The 18,396-nt window shown below is 40.0% G+C and overlaps 1 pseudogene; it reads right to left on the bottom strand.

Moving 5' to 3' along the window:
• Positions 1–598: 598 nt before the first annotated feature.
• On the bottom strand, positions 599–697 carry LOC144239062 (U6 spliceosomal RNA; annotated as a pseudogene).
• Positions 698–18,396: the final 17,699 nt, after the last annotated feature.

Here is an 18,396-nt window from a genome sequence, read left to right as displayed (position 1 = left end):
GTCGTCTTGGGGCCAAGTTTTCTTCAATGTTTCTGGTCTCCCACTTTTAGCTCATTGGCTTGTTCTCATGCTGACCTGCAGCATAGTCATAAGATGGCTGCCATGGTTTTAATGTTATAGGTAGATGCAGCAACATCCAGCACAAAAATTAGACTCCTGCCCCTCCACCCCCACATTTCTTTTTCTAAGAGCAAGAAAATCTTTCTAAGAAGAACCTTGTGTTTCAGAGATTGTGTCCTATTGACCAGAACTGGGACAGAATGTTTCAAAAAGGATTTGGACTAGGTCACTGTGTTAGCTGTCTATAGCTCCTATGACATAAAACTTGATGATATAAAACAATGAAAGTTTATTCTGTCACAGTTCTGGAGTCCAAAACCAGTATCACTGGGATGAAGTTAAGGCACTGATAGGGTTGTGCTCCCTCTGGATGTTCTAAGGGAGAATCCACTCCTTGCCTCTTCCGTTGTCTGGGGGCTGCTGGTGTTCCTTGTCATGTGGCCACCTCAGTCCAGTCTTCAAACTTCTCTGATCCATTTTCATATCAACTCCTCCTTTGTGTGCCTGTGTGAAATCTCCTTTTGCCTCTCTCCCTCTTTTAAATGTGGAGCTCTTCATGAATTTGTGTGTCATTCTTGTGCAGGACCATGCAATTTTGTCTATAGGATTCCATTTTTAGTATGTGCACTGTGGAAGCCTCTCTCTTATGAGGACATTGATGATGGCATTTAGGGTCACCCAGCTAATCCAGCAAGACCCTTAACTTAATCACTTCTGGAAAGACCCATCTTCCAAATAAGCTGACATTTATATGTCCAAGGATTGGGACATGATAGCTTTGGGGGGCATTGTTCAACCTGTTACAATCATGGAAAATTTTGACTCTCAGAGTAAAAAACTTTGACACTTTCTGAAAGAAAGCCATTAAGTCAGTTTCTGGCAAGAGAGAACTACCTTGATTGCTTTATATTAATGAAGATTTACTTAAGCCAGATAAAGGAGATGTCAACCAAAAAATATTGGCTTCAACCAGCAGGGAAAATCTGGAATAGGATGATTAGATAGGCAAACAACAAATGCTGTAGCATTTGCATTTGGAGATTGTTGTGTTTAGCAAAAGCATACAATGACTTAGGAAAAGAATTTGTAGAAAATAAGGTAGGAAAAATTTTTTATCTATGGTGTGATCACAACAAATGAAATATTCTTGTCCATAAAAAAAGATGAAGTGACAATAGAGACAATACACTAAAAAATTGCTCTTGGTTGGGATGCCTGGCTGGTTCATTTCGAAGAGCATGTGACTCTTGGTCTCCAGATGAATTTGAACCCCACAGGTATAGAGGTTACTAAAAATAAATAAGGTTAAAAACATTACTAGTGGTTGTGTGGAGGTAGTGGGAATACAGGTGATTGAGGTTTTTTCCTCTCCTTCTCTATATTTTCTAAAATTTTAATAAAAAGTATATATATATATTGCTTAAAGATATATTGTAAAAATAAATCAATAACATTATATTGTTAGATTGTAATATTGGTGTTTAAAGAATTATTTCTTTTTGTGTCATTTCATTTAATTTCTCTGTCAGTTTACTGTATCATGAAACTATACAGAAAAGCCACAGATTCTGCCCAAATTTTTTTGCTTTCAAAGAGACCCAGACTCCTCATGTCATCACTAGTTATCTTTCTGAAATACAGGTTGTGACATACATGATGTTTCTCATCAAAAACATTTAATGTTTCTCTCTCGCCTTAGAAAATCTTTCCTTTCTTCCTTCCTCCCTCCCTTCCTTCCTTTCTTTCTCTCTCCTTTCTTTCTTTCCTTCCTTCCATCCATCCATCCATCCTTCCTTCCATCCTTCTTTCCTTCTTTCCCTCCTTTCTTCATTTTCTGGCTCTCAGAGTTCCCCATGACCTTATCCACATCCATTTCAAACTTCCCAGCACTGGACACCCACTACATTTCAGTCATGTGCCTCTTGCACCCGTCTTTGCCCATTCCATAACCTTTCATGCTCTTCCCAAAGCTGATCTGTAGGTCAGGATTCTCATTGTGCTCCCAGATGGAAGGGCAGCATCAGTTTCACTTGGGAACTTATTAGGAATGCACATTCTCAGTTCCCACCCCATACTTACTGAATCAGAAACTCTGCGGGTGAGCCAGTTTAATAGATGCATTTTAACAAGCCTTCTAGATAATTTTGATATGTGCTGGAGTTTGAAAGCCCATGGGGTAGTTCTGTTTGTCTTACTTTCTTAATTATTACATTCTTACATCTGTGGCAATCCTCATTGCTAGAATTAACCAGCATATTATTCTTTCTAGCAAATTAGTTTGTAAATCAATTATACAAGCATGTATGATGCCAGAAGTTGGCCTTCCAAATGCATAACATACCTATAGTCTTATGATTTTCTTTCCGAGTCAGTCATTTTTTCTCCTTCCTTCCTTCCTTCTTCCCTCCCTCCCTCCCTCCTCCTTTCTTTCTTTCTTTCTTTCTTTCTTTCTTTCTTTCTTTCTTTCTTTCTTTCTTTCTTTCTTTCTTTCTTTCTTTCNTGTCCCTAGAGGATATTTTCAGCAGTTCTTCCCAGGTGCAAAGGGCAAGACTTCTCTGAGAGTCTGAGCAAAAGGGCTTTGTGAACTGTAAAGCTGAATGCAAATGGTGATTCACTAAGACACCACAAGCAAGGGCAAGTCTCCTGAGCAGTCCCAGGAGAGACTCTTTTGCCTTCTTTTTGTCATTTGAGTTCTCAGAATTGTCCCCACCTTAGACCAAATCAACCTCAAATGTCTATGATTAAAATTTCCACTCTGAAAGTCTGAGCAGTTTAGGAATTGTAGGAATTGGACCATCTGGAGATAATTTATAAATAACACTCACATTTCAAATTGCCTCTGTCTTCCCAAAGAGTCCTCTGTCCTGTCAGTGGGACCTCTGCCAAGGCCCAAACGGCTAAATTGGGCCAGTAACACTGTAGTCGCTGGCGGGAGCTTCTTATCTCTGATTTGTCTAAGAATTTGGGACGCTTCATTGAAACATTTGTTTTTTCTCATGTAAAATGTAGGCTAAAAGTTATTGCTATCTTTAGATTGGGAAAGGTTTTCAGGATTTTAATGCATGTGATTTACTCAGCTTTTATTTTATCTACTGTTAAAATAATTAAAACTCAAATCAGATACTAAATAGAATCCAAAATATCCTGGATACATAGGAAGATTTGGGGGCATTAAAAATGACAAAGCCCACTGTTTCTTTTTTACTAAATCCTGTTGACATGAGAGAGAGACATTAATACTATCTTTTCTCCTTCTTTTCTTTCGAGTCAGCACAACTTTAGCCACTGCACTGTGTTTTTGAAGAGCCATTCCAGCTGTGTTAAACTGTACAATGGTGCTTTATGGGACCATGGTGGATGAGACCGTGCAGAGTTGATCAGCCTGGGTAATGATCCCTTGTACCATATGTCTGTGGAGTGGTCATATTGGTATTCTTCTCTCACTTCCACTAGTTGGAGCAATTGAAATCTCATGCCTGTTCATACCCTGGGATTATGTTGCATCTCAGACATCATTATTGCTCAGGGAAAGGCAGAGTTTAAAAATGATCAAGTTCAAAGAGAGCTCCTCAACCTGTGATCTCTGGGAGTCCACTGGCTCCCACTCCCCACACCCAAAACACACACATATAGCCCTTCCTTACCCCTAGCTAGGGGCTCTGAGTTCATACATATGCTTGCAGTTGGGCTCTGTGGACTGGAGTTCTTTACATTGCTTCTCAAGGATCTACTAATGGCAAATGACAAAGTTAATGAATTCATATAGGAGAGAGTCATATTGAATGCATCGTGTGAGAAACAAGAAATTTATAAAGTATGGAGGCGCCTGGGTGGCTCAGTCGGTTAAGCGTCCGACTTCGGCTCAGGTCATGATCTTGTGATTCGTGGGTTCGAGCCCCGCGTCAGGCTCTGTGCTGACAGCTAGATCAGAGCCTGGAGCCTACATAAGATTCTGTGCCTCCCTCTCTGACGCTCCCTGGCTCACACTGTCTCCCTCTCTCTCAGAAATAAATAAAAAAAATTAAAAAAAAAATAAAGTATGGTTTTTCTGGAGTTGGGGTGAACACTTTATTCATTTGAGTAGGATACTGCATAACACACAGAAATGTGCTCTTTCAAACCTGAAGGGTATGGTACACATGTTGGGAAAGAACATATACCCATTTCTGAGAACACTGGTTGGCCAGAAAAGCATCCCAAAAGGTAGTTTGATAATGATACTCTTTTCTTTTTCTCTTTGGGTCCCCCAGAGACATTTTTTGTGTGGCCTTCATGTCTTCCCTTTGTTCCTGTAACATTTTGTAGCATTGGTTTCCAAATGGATAAAGAAAGTTCCTATGGGTATATATCAGTATTTCTAGAAGGAAATGTATGTATACTTTGAAAAAAATGGTGTTTAATATTATACAAGAATTTCACAAACTTGGGAACCAATGTAAGTCTACTGTTCCTGTGATATAAGCAAACAAAGTAAGGTTTGATGAATTCTCTTAGCTGGAGGGAATCAGCATCAGTGAGCCTTCTAAGGAAACGCCTGATGGGGGCAGGGTATCATCTCACTAGGTGGGTCATGTCAAGAGTTTGTTGGGTGGTTGAGAATAGCATTAAAATTTTTTTTAATGTTTATTTATTTTGGAGAGAGAGACAGAGTATGAGTGGAGAAGAGGGGAGAGAGAAAGGGAGACACAGAACCTGAAGCAGGCTCCAGGCACTGAGCTGTCGGCACAGAGCCTAATGTGGGGCTTGAACTCATGAACCACGAGATTATGATCTGAGCCAAAGTCGGATGCTTAACCAACTGAGCCAGTCAGGTGCCCTGCATTTTTGTTTATAAAAGAGGAAAAAGATTTTTTTTTAAGGTTCAAAAGACTCTGGGCAAAAATAATAACCGGAAATGCCTGTATCTCTCTTGTAGGATGACCTGAGACAGGAGTGCCCCTGCTCTGGTAGGAGCAACATATTCAGGGCCCATGTTATAGGATCCAGAAGAGAAAGGTAAGTGTTATGTGTGAAGACGGTCATGGCTTCACCGATACAGGCATTGCTTTCATTGCATGAATGCAGTTCCCCTAAAAAATGGAAACAGAAAGGGGATGGAGGACAGTGAATCCACAAGGAGCCTCAAAATGGGGGTTCTAGCTGGGGGTCCAGCTCTATTTTTCCTCAAGAAACATCTGTGATGCATGTGGAGAGGGATGGGGGACAGAGACTGCTTCCTAATGTCCACTGATGGTGCCCTGGGCTGGGGGTGGGAGCAGAGGCCCCACCTCAGCAAGCAAATGGCAGAGATCCCTCTTAGAACTCTTAGCAGGGAGGAGGTCTCTGTAGGTGACCTTCATGGTGTCAATTCTGCAGGCCTTATGAACCCACTCAGGCATGCTACTCCCATAGTCTTCATGAGCAGAGGCTCTGGGGAACAAAAAGAGTGAGTCATATAGGAGTGGTGACATAGGAGACAGTATCAGAATCATAGCAAGGCAGGTCTAACAAGTGAGTTTTGATGGTGAAAGGAAGAGAAACCCCAGTGATCAGTGCCAAATCCGACAAAAGTCTCTATGTCCTCATAGCTGAAGATGGGAAGGGTAAGGACAAGTAGACACAATTTTGGTGGAGAGCTGGAAGGACCCTATGTTGGTGAGAAGATACGACCTCCCTATCATGCTATACAGGGATAGCAACCAGGACCAAGGAATACCAAGAGGTAGAAAAGAAGAATGGCCACCATGTGACTTTGGAGGTCATGCCTGGGCCGTCCTGAGGCCTTGCAAGAGAGAAGGATTGTGGAGAATTGCAGTCCAGAGAGTTACCCTTGTTGGTGTTCAGCTCCTGACTTATGATCTTGAAAGCTGATGACAGAAGCTTAGAAATGGGGCTAAGTACATGGAATGGGGGAGAAACCACAGGGAGTCTTAAGACACTGGGAAAATTTTGGGAAATGAAAGATGTGAATTACTGGTAGGGGTCCAACAAAAAGCATGTTCTCCAAAAATGCAGGGTATTGTTAAGGTAGCACAGGGCAATAAGTCCTCTCCATTTTAAGGAAAACTGAGCCATAAAATAGGAATGCAAATAAATATTTTAGAAGCCTCTTCCCACTTTCCTTGGATATTGATACTTATTAGTGCAAGGATTGCTCTGACCTCAACTAGATTCTCTACAAACCAAACCAGGCTGTCCCCCAAGCTCTGATTCCTTACCAGAAGCCTGGATATGTTATCTAACAAGCAACCAGGAAAGAAGGACCTATGAAAATCTAGGCAGGGAGCACCTTCTTCAGTTTTCTAAATTACAAGGTAAAAAGTGACAACAGCACAGGGAGATGATGTGACAGTGGAAGAAGGAGCAGGAAGGAACAATAATCTCTGGCACAATTCTGGCCAGAATGCCAACCAGCATTTTGAGAGAGCCTGAGACAAATAAAGAAGATGAAGTACAAATAGTATTTTATTGGGAATCGCAATAAATAGGATCTTCCATAACTCTTACTAACTAGCTTGGGACATTTGAGAAAGTAATTTAATGTCTTGAGACTTGATTTCTTCTTGCATGTGAGAGTTGAAGCAGGTGGTCCCTCACATCCTCTCTCATGCTGATATTCTGTGAATCTGGGGTCATGGGTGGTTTACAGACTGGAACACTCTCTCCCAGATTTTCCAGAGTGAATACTATACCTCTGATAGGGCTTCTGCCAACTCTGATTTTTCCCATTATCCCAGAGAATATCTCCACTTAGAAAATTCTGGGGGTGGTTCCATTAGTAGTAGTGACGAGATTTCACCATCAGTGCTAAGTTTTCCCCATGGCCCTGCGTTTACCATGAATTTTACTCTCAGCATGGTCCAAGCTATTCCCACCTCATTCATTTGCCAAGAAATACATTCAACTGGACTGTGGTACTGTTGCACAGCCAGACAAGCTAACCAGCCATTAAGGAAACCCAAACCCAGATACCAAGCCCAGCATATCAGAGAAAGACTGTTGAGTTTTGCTTGGCTTTTCAGTCCAGTGATCAGGTTAAATGTACTGGGTGGGTAGACTTTAACTATTACGTGACTCTTGTAATTATAGCACTTTAACTTTGGAGCCCAAGGGAAATGTCACAGGTGCTCCAGTCTGTGTTCTGGGCCACCTGGACCTCCCTAGGTGGAGAGGCTATCCCAAAGCGGAACTGTTTTTACTCTATTCACAGCAGTAGAATCTGTACCAGGACTTTTGGGGGTATATTTTATCTTCTGTCTTTTCTGGAACCCAGTATTCATTCAGGCCCTCTTGGAATACCCACTGTGACCAAGGCACTTTGTAGGATACAATGAAAAGTACTCCTGTGGTGTTCCTATAACATTTGTTTATTTGATCCTCTAACTCAGGAGTCAGCAAACCGCAGCTCCTGCCCAACATCCAGCCCTCTTCTTGTTTAGAACAGTTTTTACATTATTAAATGGTTAAAAAAGAATGGAAAGCATAATATTTGTTAAATGTGAACATTTTACTAAATCCAGACCTTAGTGCCTATAAATCTGTAAATAAAGCTATAGCAGAACATATCTATGGTAGGCAGAATCTAAAATGACCCCCAGTGACAATCCCCCTGTGTAATCTCCTCCCATTGATCGTGGGCAAAACCTATAAATACAATGAGGATTGACTACTGATTATGTTACATTATATGGTAGAAGGGATTTTTGCAGGTGTAATAAGGTTACTAATCAATTGACTTCAGGTTAGTTAATGGGAAAGTTACTCAGGTGGGACTGAGCTAATCATATGAGTCCTTTAAAGGCAAAGAGGTCTCCCTGCTTAGGATAAGAGGAGGTTAGAGAGATGTCCTCCAGCTGGGCCTGGTAGAGAGCAAACAATCATATTATGAACGGCTTATGAGAGGCCTGAGAGAGGCCTCTAAGAACTGAGAGTGGCTCTCACTGACATGCAACAAGGAGGCTGGGATATCAATCCTACAACCCCAAAGAGCTGGATTCTTCCAAACCCTAAGTAAGCTTGGAAGCAGATTCTTCCCCAGAGCCTTCAGATGACAGCTCTCTGGCCAGCACCTTCCTGTCAGGCTTGTCAGACTCTTAAGTGGAGAACTCTAGGCCAACTAGACTTCTGACCTACAGAACTAGAATTAGTAATTGAGTGTTGTTTTAAGCTGCTAAGTTTGTGGTCATTTGCTATGCCGTGATAAAATAGTAATAAAAGAATTATGCTTATTCATGTGTGTATCATTTATGACTGCCTTTGCACTATATTAGCAGAGTTTAGCTGCAACAGAGACCACATTGCCCACCAAACCTGAACCATTTACTAATCTGACCCTGAAAAACTATATCAACCTGTGTTCTAACCAAAAATGTAATCTCAAGTTGGATGTATTTGGTCAGTGTTTTGTGTCTGACCCAAGGCTTGCAAGAAACAGGATTTACATTCTGAACCACTCAGCAAACATTCCTTTGATCCAAGTAAATTAGGCCAAAGAACTAGTAGACACCAGGATGTCCTGCAGACCCACTCTCCATTCCAGTTCTTACATGGTTGGGAAGAGAGACAGAAAGTGTTCATGTATTTAGAAAGAAAAAAATTAGAGGAAGTTGTTCTATATTGGAGATTGTCATTTTCTACATTATGAGTTTCTGTAATGGTTAAATTTATGTAATAATTTTTTAAAATTAGTAATAATTATAACATTATTTTTAAAGGCTACACTGTACCTTACTTTGTTCTTTCTTGGGGCAGTGGCCTGTAGAAGATGAGGTATGTAAACTGTTGCTTTGTGATCAGAATTTGAATTAATTCCACTGGTTATTGATTTTTTTTTCTTCTCTTCATGATGTCCCTTTGACCTTAGTGGTGGAGTAAGTCAAGATAATCCAATTCTTCATTCACCAATACTGCTCTTGTAATCTCAAGTTGGATGTATTTGGTTTGCGTTTTGTGCCTGACCCAAGGCTTGCAAGAAACAGGATTTACATTCAACCATTTTAGAGTAACTTTCAACCATTTTAGAATTTTGTACCTTGTAATACATACATACACACACACACAGACACACACACACACATAAATTAAAAGATTTGTCACTGTATGTACTTAGCTTTGAATTGAGTTAAAACTCATGTTATTCTGAGGATGGGGAGAAGTTGAAGATGATGTATTAGTGTCCTATGGTTGCTATTATAAATTAGCACAAACTAGGATGCTTAAAAACAGACATTTATTCTCACAGTTTTGGAGGCCAGAAGCCTGAAATCAAGGCAGCACTGGCTCTTCTAAGGGAAGTCTCTCAGGGAAGGTTCTCAGGTTCTTCTAAGCAGGTTCAAAGGGAGAATCCATTCCATGCCTTTCTCGTAGCTTCTGGTAGCTGCTGGCAACCCTTGGCTTTTTGCTGCTGAATAACTCGAGTTTCTGCCTCTGTCTTTACATGGCCTTTCCCTCTGTGTGTCTGTGTCTCAGATCTCTCTCTGCCTTTATCTTATGAGGACACCTGTTTTTGTATTTAGGCCTACCCCAAATCCAGGGTGATTTCATCTTGAGATCCTTAACTTAATTACATCTGCAAAGACCCATTTATTTTCCAAAAAGATCATAGTTGTGGCTATGGGGGTTAGGACTTGGACATTTTTTTTTTTTTTTTGAAAGCCACAATTCAGCCCAGTCTAGAGGCATTTAACATGTTCTCAGGAAAGAAAGATAGGGATATCTTCCTTCTGTGGTCCTGTGATTATAGGTTGGACAATTCTTCAGTGACAAGGTATATGAGAGGTGACAAGTCTCCACAGTATCTTATATGGGTACCCCCATTTTGTCTTTCCTTTTTTACCCATCTAGACAAAACCAAAGGATCATGCAACATTAGAAGTGTCAAAAGTCAGAGTAGTTATCTTCAAGGATTGGATCCAGGATAGAACCCTGTGGATTCTTTCTGTAAGTGGAAAATTGTTTCTGTTCTCTAGCAGAAGAGGATGAGTCTCTCTGGAAATGAGTCCATGCCCCTTATTGTCCATTTGGCCTTGGGAAAATCTGATGCTGTGATCTGGTTTCTCTCTCTGTAAAAAGTTATAACAATGCCTTGCTACCTTACCACGGTGTTGTGTGAATTTGCTGACATCCGTAAAGCTCTCTGAAAATGAAGAGGCTTACATAAGTCCCTGGTATTATTCACACAGCAAATGTTTTCCCCTGAGAATAAAGTAATAAATGGTACCATTGTGCAGCTGGTGGAACGTGTTCAAAAGTTTCCGTTCACAACTAGTAGATCAAGTTGTGGGTGGCTGTATGGACTTTCTGTGCTCATGCCAAGCTGCATCCAAAACAGTCTGCACAATGGGCTATCCTGGAATGAAAAGCTGTACTGTAAGAGATGGCTGATCATGGCATCACATCACATAGGACAGTTCTATGTAGACAGTGACTTCATATGCACCTTTTCTTTCTTGCACCTCTTCTAGCAGAAAGAAGCACTAGCAGAGACAGTGGCAACATGGCTGTCTAGCATGACAGCAATTGAAAGTCAATTCTCTTCTTCTACCACGCTGAAAAACTTCATAAGACTAAGGATGTATGATTGTGAAGGGTTTTATTATAACTTTTCTTCCTTCCTTCTCTCTTTCTTTTCTCTCTCTGTCTTTGTCTCTCTTTGTCTTTCTTCTCTCTCTCTCTTAATTTTGGGGCCAGGAAAGACATGTTATAAATCAGATCGAATGTTCAGATTAAGAACACATTCTCTTTAAATACAATTCATATGAGTGGGGATGTGTGGGAATAGTCTGGACAGAATGCCACTGGCTGACATAGTTGACAAGAGAGAACATGATACAGGGAAAATGCCTTCCCTCTTTTAACAAGGTTTAGGACTCTCTGTGCTCCGATGTCACACCTGAGAAAATGACAGATACTGTAATTAAATGAGAGTAAGATTAGCTACTGAAGATATTGCAGTTAGGTTTTTTTAAAGTCATGTTTAATTAGAGTTTAATTAGAGATATTTGGGGATTACATGAACAATCTTAGTTGCATCAAGCTTATTCCCCTGAATAGTGCATATTCTCACATTAAAAAGCAAAGGAAGAATCACAGAATAATGGAATTTTGGAGGTGTGAGTAACCTACCTTGATATTAAACTATTGGATAACTTCTCAAATCCCATGGACAAGCTGACATTTTTTCCCTTTCTTTTCAAAGGCAACCATGGGCAAAAATCTTGATGTTAATGACATTAGGTCAATAAACGTAGAAAAGAAAGTCTAGGGGTGCCTGGGTGGCTCAGTCACTTAAGCGTCCGATTTTGGCTCAGGTCATGATCTCACGGTTCGTGGGTTCGAGCCCCACGTCAGGCTCTGTGCTGACAGCCAGCTCAGAGCCTGAAGCCTGTCTTCGGATTCTGTGTCTCCCTCTCTCTCTGACCCTTCCCTGATCATGCTGTCTCTATCTCTCTCTCAAAAATAAAGAAAATATTTTAAAAAAAAGAAAATCTAAGTAAGTTTGAAGTTGGGTAAAATATTTTAATGGCAGAGGCTGTGGAGGAGTACTCTGCATGGGTACATGGGATTCCCTTGAGCCCCTTACCCCCTACACTGCAGTCACATTCTGTTTTCAGGTAATCTTTCATTTGTTCATTCACTGCCCATTGGTTGAACACCCACCATGTACTCAGCAGTGCTAGAGGTACGAAAAAATAATAGGCACAGTCAGTGTCCTTACGAAGCCCCTAACCCAATGAAGAACAGAGTGACAAGTTTTGTGATGGAATAACTGGAATAACCAAAGGGAATTTCATCATTATGTCTTGCTTCAGGCCTTAATATTCAAGGACTTGGCACCTTCTATTGACTTGACTTTTCTCCCTGGAATTCCTTCTGCTACACATGTCATGAGAACCATGGCCATATAGCATCACATGGTTCTCTCCTAGGTCACGTGAGCTTCAGTCACCTCCTGGAGGACTTTAGAGCAGCACAGGTGCAGCGGTCAGGGGAAGGCTCTTGTTTTCAGGGAAACCACACAGCCAGCCTGGAGGACATTGCATAAATATTTCTATGTGACTAGACCCATTTTGGACACTTTAACTGTTGCCAGAGTTTCTTCATCAGTGTACAGTCTGGGGACCTAGAGGCTGGGTAGTGCTGATCATTGTGACCAAGTTCACAGGTTCTAAAGGAGCTATGTACTTGAACAAGACCAAGCATGCTTATTAGCCTGAGAGACACAATCATTTCAGCACTGTGATATGCTGGCTTTTTGGTAACTTCAAGGAATTAGGCACTAACATCTCTGATAAACTCCCCGAACCTCTGATCACAGACTGCTTGCCCCTTTCGTGTTAGTCCAGTGACCAGGGGCCAGGCCATGTGGGGAAAAGAAGCAGAGATGATTCAAGGAAAAGGGAGTGCATTCTCCACTCTGTTCCTAAGGCGTAGGGTCTTCCTTCACCAGTTTCACAGCAGACTCTATTAGTTACTTATTTTAAAAAAATTTTTAATGTTTATTTATTTTTGAGAGGCAGAGGGAGAGAGAGCACAAGCAGAGGAGGGGCAGAGGAGAGGGAGACACAGAATCCAAAGCAGGCTCCAGGCTCTGAGCTAGCTGTCAGCAAAAAGCCCAACATGGGGCTTGAAGTCACGTACTGTGAGATCATGACCTGAGCCGAAGTCGGACGCTCAACCTACTGAGCCACCCAGGTGCCCCTAGTTACTTATTTTATATTGAGATTTCCACTTCTTTCTAGGTTTCTTAAGAGAAGCAATATGCCCAGTTATTGCTTTGCTTTCCTAGCTTCTCTCACTGCTGGCAGAAGCTTATGACATAACCTGAGCCATTGAGATGTAAGCCAAAGTCAGGTTGGGACTTTTGAAAATGTCTTGTTTTCTTGCTAAAAAGTGACCCATATGTTTGGCACCATTCTTCCTATCCCCCCTTCATTCTGCCATGGACATGGACATGATGTCAGGAAAGCAACAGCCGTTTTGTAGCCAAGAGGCAATAAAGATGAAGACAAAGCAAAGACTCTAGGCAAAGTGGAATAGGAAGACCCATGTATGAATGTATACATATTTTAATTTTTATTCTAGTTGGTTAACAGTGTTGCAATTCCATACATCACCCTGTGGTCACCATGACAGGTACATTCCTTAATCTCTATCATCCATTTCACCCATTTGACAACCCACCTCTTCTCTGGTAACTGTCAGTTTGTTCTCTATAGTTGAGTCTGTTTCTTGATTTGTCTATTTTCTTCCCTTTGCTTATTTGATTTATTTCTTAAATTACACATATGAGTGAAATAATATGGTATTTATCTTTCTCTGACTGATTTATTTCGCTTAGCATTATTCTCTGTAGCTCCATGTTATTGCAAATGGCAATATTTCATTCTTTTTTGTGGCTGAATAATATTCCATTACGTATATATACCACATCTTCTTTATCTAGGCATCTATAGATGGACACAGGCTGCTTCCTTGTTTTTTCTTTTTTGTTTCTTTTTTTTGACAGTTGAATAACGGGTGGTATTATTTATTGAAATAGGAAAATAAAGGAAAAGTAGATACAAAGAACAGAGTTAATAAACAGTTCTGATTAGTAGATATCACAGTAACAGTGTTAAGTAGGCAATTCGATATATACCTGAGGTTCATGGGAGATGGGATGGCTGAAAATATAATTTTAGAAGGCATCCATTTGGAGTTGAAACATTTATTAGGATACAGTCTAAGCTGGTGCAACAAAAATACCACATCTTCTTTATCCATGTATCTATAGATGGACACTTAGGCTGCTTCTTTGTTTTGACTATTGTAGATAATAGTCAATATAAACATCTGGGTGCGTGAAGTAGTGTTTTTGTATTCTTTGGGTAAATACTCTGTAGTGCAATTGCTGGATCACAGGGTAGTTCTATTTTTAACTTTTTAAAGGAATCTCCATACTGTTTTCCGCATTAGCTGCACCAATCTGCATTCCTATCAACAGTGCATGAGGGTTTCTTTTTCTCCACATCTCACCAACACCTGTTGTTCTTGTGTTGTTGACTTTGACCATTCTGACACATATGCGGTGATATTTCATTGTAGTTTTGATTTGCATTCCCCTGGCAATGAGTGACGTTGAATATATTTTCATTGTGTCTGTTGGTCATCTGGATGTCTTCTTTGGAGAAATGTCTGTTCATGTCTTCTGTCCATTTTTAAGTTGGATTATTTGTCTTCTGGACATTGATTTGTATCAGTTCTTTATGTATTTTGGATACTAACTTTTTATTGGATATGTCATTTGCAAATATCTTCTCGCATTCCATATATTGCCTTTTAGTTTTATTGATTGTTTCATTTGCTGTGCAGAGGCTCTTTATTTTGATGTAGTTCCAATAGTTTTATTTATAATTTTGTTTTTCGTGCCTCAGAACCCTATCTAGAAAAATGTTGCTATCATCCATGTCAGAGAAGTTACTGCCTATGTTCTTATCTAGGATTTTTATGGTTTCATGTCTAACATTTAGGTCTTTAACCCATTTTGATTTTATTTTAGTGTTTGGTCTAAGAAAGTAGTCCAGTTTCACTCATTTGCATGTGTCTGTCCAGTTTTCCCAACACCATTTGTTTAAGAGACTTTCTTTTCCCCATTAGGTATTCTTTCCTGCTTTGTCAAAGATTAATTGACCATATAGTTGTGGGTTCCTTTCTGGGTTTTCTGTTCTATTCCACTGGCCTATGTGTCTCTTTCTGTGCCAGTATCATATGATTTTGATTATGACAGCTTTTGTGTCCTTTTGTTTTTGTTTTTTGTTTTGTTTTGTTTTTTAGAGAGTGAAAGCACACACGCAAGTGAGGGAACAAGGCAGATGGCGACAGAGAGAATCTTAAGCCAACTCTACGCTTAGTGTAAAGCCTGACACAGGGCTCTATCCCACAACCCTGGGATCACAATCTGAGCTGAAACCAAGAGTCAGATGGTCAACTGAGTGAGCCACCTAGTCTCCCCTGATTATGACAGCTTTATAATATAACTTGAAGTCTGAAATTGTGATGCCTCCAGCTTTGTTTCTCTTCTTCAAGGTTGTTTTGGCTAGTTGGGATCTCTTGTGGATCCGTACAAATTTTAGGGTTGTTTGTTCTAGCTCTGTGAAAAATGCTGTTGGTATTTTGAATGGGATTGCATTAAATGTGTAGATGGCTTTGGGTAGTATAGACATTTTAACAACATTTGTTTTTCCAGTCCATAAACATGGAATGTCTTTCCATTTCATTGTGTCATCTTCAATTTCTTTCATCAGTGTTTTATAGTTTTCAGAGTATAGATCTTTTACCTCTTTGGTTAGGTTTATTCCTAGGTAACTTACTATTTTTTGGTGCAATTGTAAATGGGATCAGTTACTTAATTTCTCTTTCTGCTAGTTCATTATTGGTGTATAGAAATGCAACAGATTCCTTTATGTTGATTTTGTATCCTGTGACTCTACTGAATCTGTGTATCAATTCTAGCAATTTTTTGGTGGAGTCTCTCTGGCTTTATATATAGTATCATATCACCTTTAAATAGTGAAAGCTTTATTTCTTCCTTGCCAATTTGGATCTCTTTTATTTCTTTTTGTTGTCTGATTGCTGTGGCTAAGACTTACAGGATTGTGTTGAATAAAAATGGTGAGGGTGGACATCCCTTATCTTTTCCTGACTTTAGAAGAAAAGCTTTCAGTTTTTCCCCATTGAGAATGATGTTAGCTGTGAGTTTTTCATATACGGCCTTTATTATATTGGGTATGTTCCCTCTAAACCTACTTTATGGAGTGTTTTTATCATGAATGGGTGTTGTACTTTCTCAAATGCTTTTTCTGTATCTATTGAAATGATCATATGGTTCTTATTCTTTCTCTTATTGATGTGATGTGTCATGTTGATTGATTTGCAAATACTGAACCATACTTGCAACCCAGGAATAGATTCCACTTGATCATGATGTATGATTTTTTAAAATATATTGTTGGATTTGGTTTGCTCATATTTTGTAGAGCATTTTTGCATCTATGTTCATTAGAAATATTGGCTTGTAGTTCTCTTTTCTGTGGTGGTGTTATCCGGTTTTGGTAGCAGGGTAATGCTGGCCTCATAGAATGAGTTTGGAAAATTTCCTTCCATTTTTGTTTTTTGGAATGGCTTGAGAATAGGTACTAACTTTTAAATGCTTGGTAGAATTTACCTGTTAAGCCTTCTGCTCCTCGACTTTCGTTTGTTGGGAGTTCTTTGATTACTGATTCAGTTTCATTGCTGGTTATCAGTCTGTTCACATTTTCTGTTTCTTCTTGTTTCAGGTTTGGGAGTTTATATGTTTCTAGAAATTTATCCATTTATTCTAGGTTGTCCAATTAATTCACATACAGTTTTTCATAATATTCTTTTATAATTGTTTATATTTCTGTAGGGTTGGTTGTTATTCTCCTTTCTCATTTGTGGTTTTACTTAGGATACATTCATTAGTTATTCAACTAATATTTACCGAGTGTCCATTATGTGCTAGGAACTGTTTTAGTTTGTTAGGGCTATAGAAGTGAACAAAATATACAAAACTTTTTTCTCCTTGAGGTTTGTGCCTTAGTGGTGACAGTAAAGAAAGATAATATATACTATATAATGAGTGAAAGATAAAGTATGTCACAGAGTGAAAAGAACTATAGAGAAAAAAAGAGCAGAAATACATGGGGTGGGCCTCAAATGCTAACATAAGAACTTTGATATTCCTCTGAGCAAATCGTTGAAGAGTTGTACATTGAGATATGATGTGGTCTGAGTTGTATTTTAACACAATCGTACTGGCTGTTGGGTTGAGGATAGATTAAAAGAAGAAAGATAAAGCCAAAGACCCTAATGGCATCTGTGAACAGCTAAGCCAACAGCAATAATCACCTGCTCCCAGAAATCTTGTTATCTGTGGGAAATAGCTCATTATTTTTTCACACTACTCCTAGTCATGTATTCTATCACTTGCAGCCATGCTTCTTTCTTTTTTTTTTTTAATATTTTTATTTATTTCTAGGGCAGAGAGAGAGAGACAGTGTGAGCAGGGGAGGGTCAGGAGAGAGCGAGACACAGACTCTGAAATAGGCTCCAGGGTCTGAGCTGGCAGTCAGCACAGAGCCCGACGCGGGGCTCAAACCCACGAACTGCGAGATCATGACCTAAGCGAAAGTCGGACGCTTAACCGACTAAGCCACCCAGTCGCCCCACAGCCATGCTTATTTCTAACTGATATAGACAGTTACCATCATTTATTGAATATCTACTATGTGCTGGATGTTGTGTTAGCCTAGGGAGACAAATATGAAAATACATGTAGTTGTTATTATCAGAAAGTCTTTCCAGGGACTTATAACCCAATTCTTGGGGAACCAGCAGGTAAACCATTACATGCAATAAGGCAGTTGCTTTAGCAAAGTTTGTGTGGAGAATGGGGTGAACATAGATAGGAGAGCACCTAGCCAAGTGAAGGAGTTAGGGAAGTCTTTATGAAAGCTCAGCAGATGTTTCTCAGGTGAACAAGTCAGTGGAGGGCATTCCAGCCAGGAGGAACTAACTGCATGTGCAATACAAAGCAGGGAGTGTTCAGGACCTATAAATAGAGAAGTATTCTTAGGAGACTAGAGTTTGGGGGATGGGAGAGGGTGGCAAGAAGCAATGGGAGGTTAGGCTGGAGGTGGGTGGGAATGGTGATGGAGGATTTTGTATGAGCCCAAGAAGAATATGATTTATCCTTTAGACAACAGGGAGGCAATGAAGCCATCACTCTGGCAGTAGGATTAACAAGTGCTTGCAAGGGAGTAAGACTGGAAAAAAGGCAGGAATCTAGGAAACAGACAGTATAATCAGAGCCAAGGCAGGGTTGGGATGGAGAGGAAGGGATGCAGAGCTGGTAATTTGTATGGGCTAAGAGACACGGAGACAATCCAGGGTGACCGACACACTGTATATACCTGCATAGCCAGATAGTATTTTTGGCATAGAGATTACACCGGGAGACAGTGAACAGTTTTTTTTATGGACTATTTTAAAGTATTACTGGTTTTGACATAAGCTCTTGGAGATTGTGTTTGCTTAGTTGATATCAGCCAATTCCACTCAACTAGCTTTGTGAAGCTAGAGTGTAGCCGTAATACCTAGTCCAGGCTGTGCTTGCCTTCTTCCACATGGCTATGTGTTCAGCCCATCATTCGAATGTCTTTTATATTCTCAACATCACCACATGGGTAATAATTCTAACAATGGCCATAGTTTTCAATTAACATATGAAAGACATGTTATGTATTCTCTTTTAAATTTTGTAATAGCACCACAAAGAAAATATAATTAACTTGAGGC

Source organism: Crocuta crocuta, unplaced genomic scaffold, assembly GCF_008692635.1.
Source record: "Crocuta crocuta isolate KB4526 unplaced genomic scaffold, BGI_CrCroc_1.0 scaffold107, whole genome shotgun sequence".
NCBI lineage: Eukaryota > Metazoa > Chordata > Mammalia > Carnivora > Hyaenidae > Crocuta > Crocuta crocuta.
Note: the sequence above shows the minus strand (reverse complement) of the source record. Positions and strands in the feature narration are given on the sequence as shown.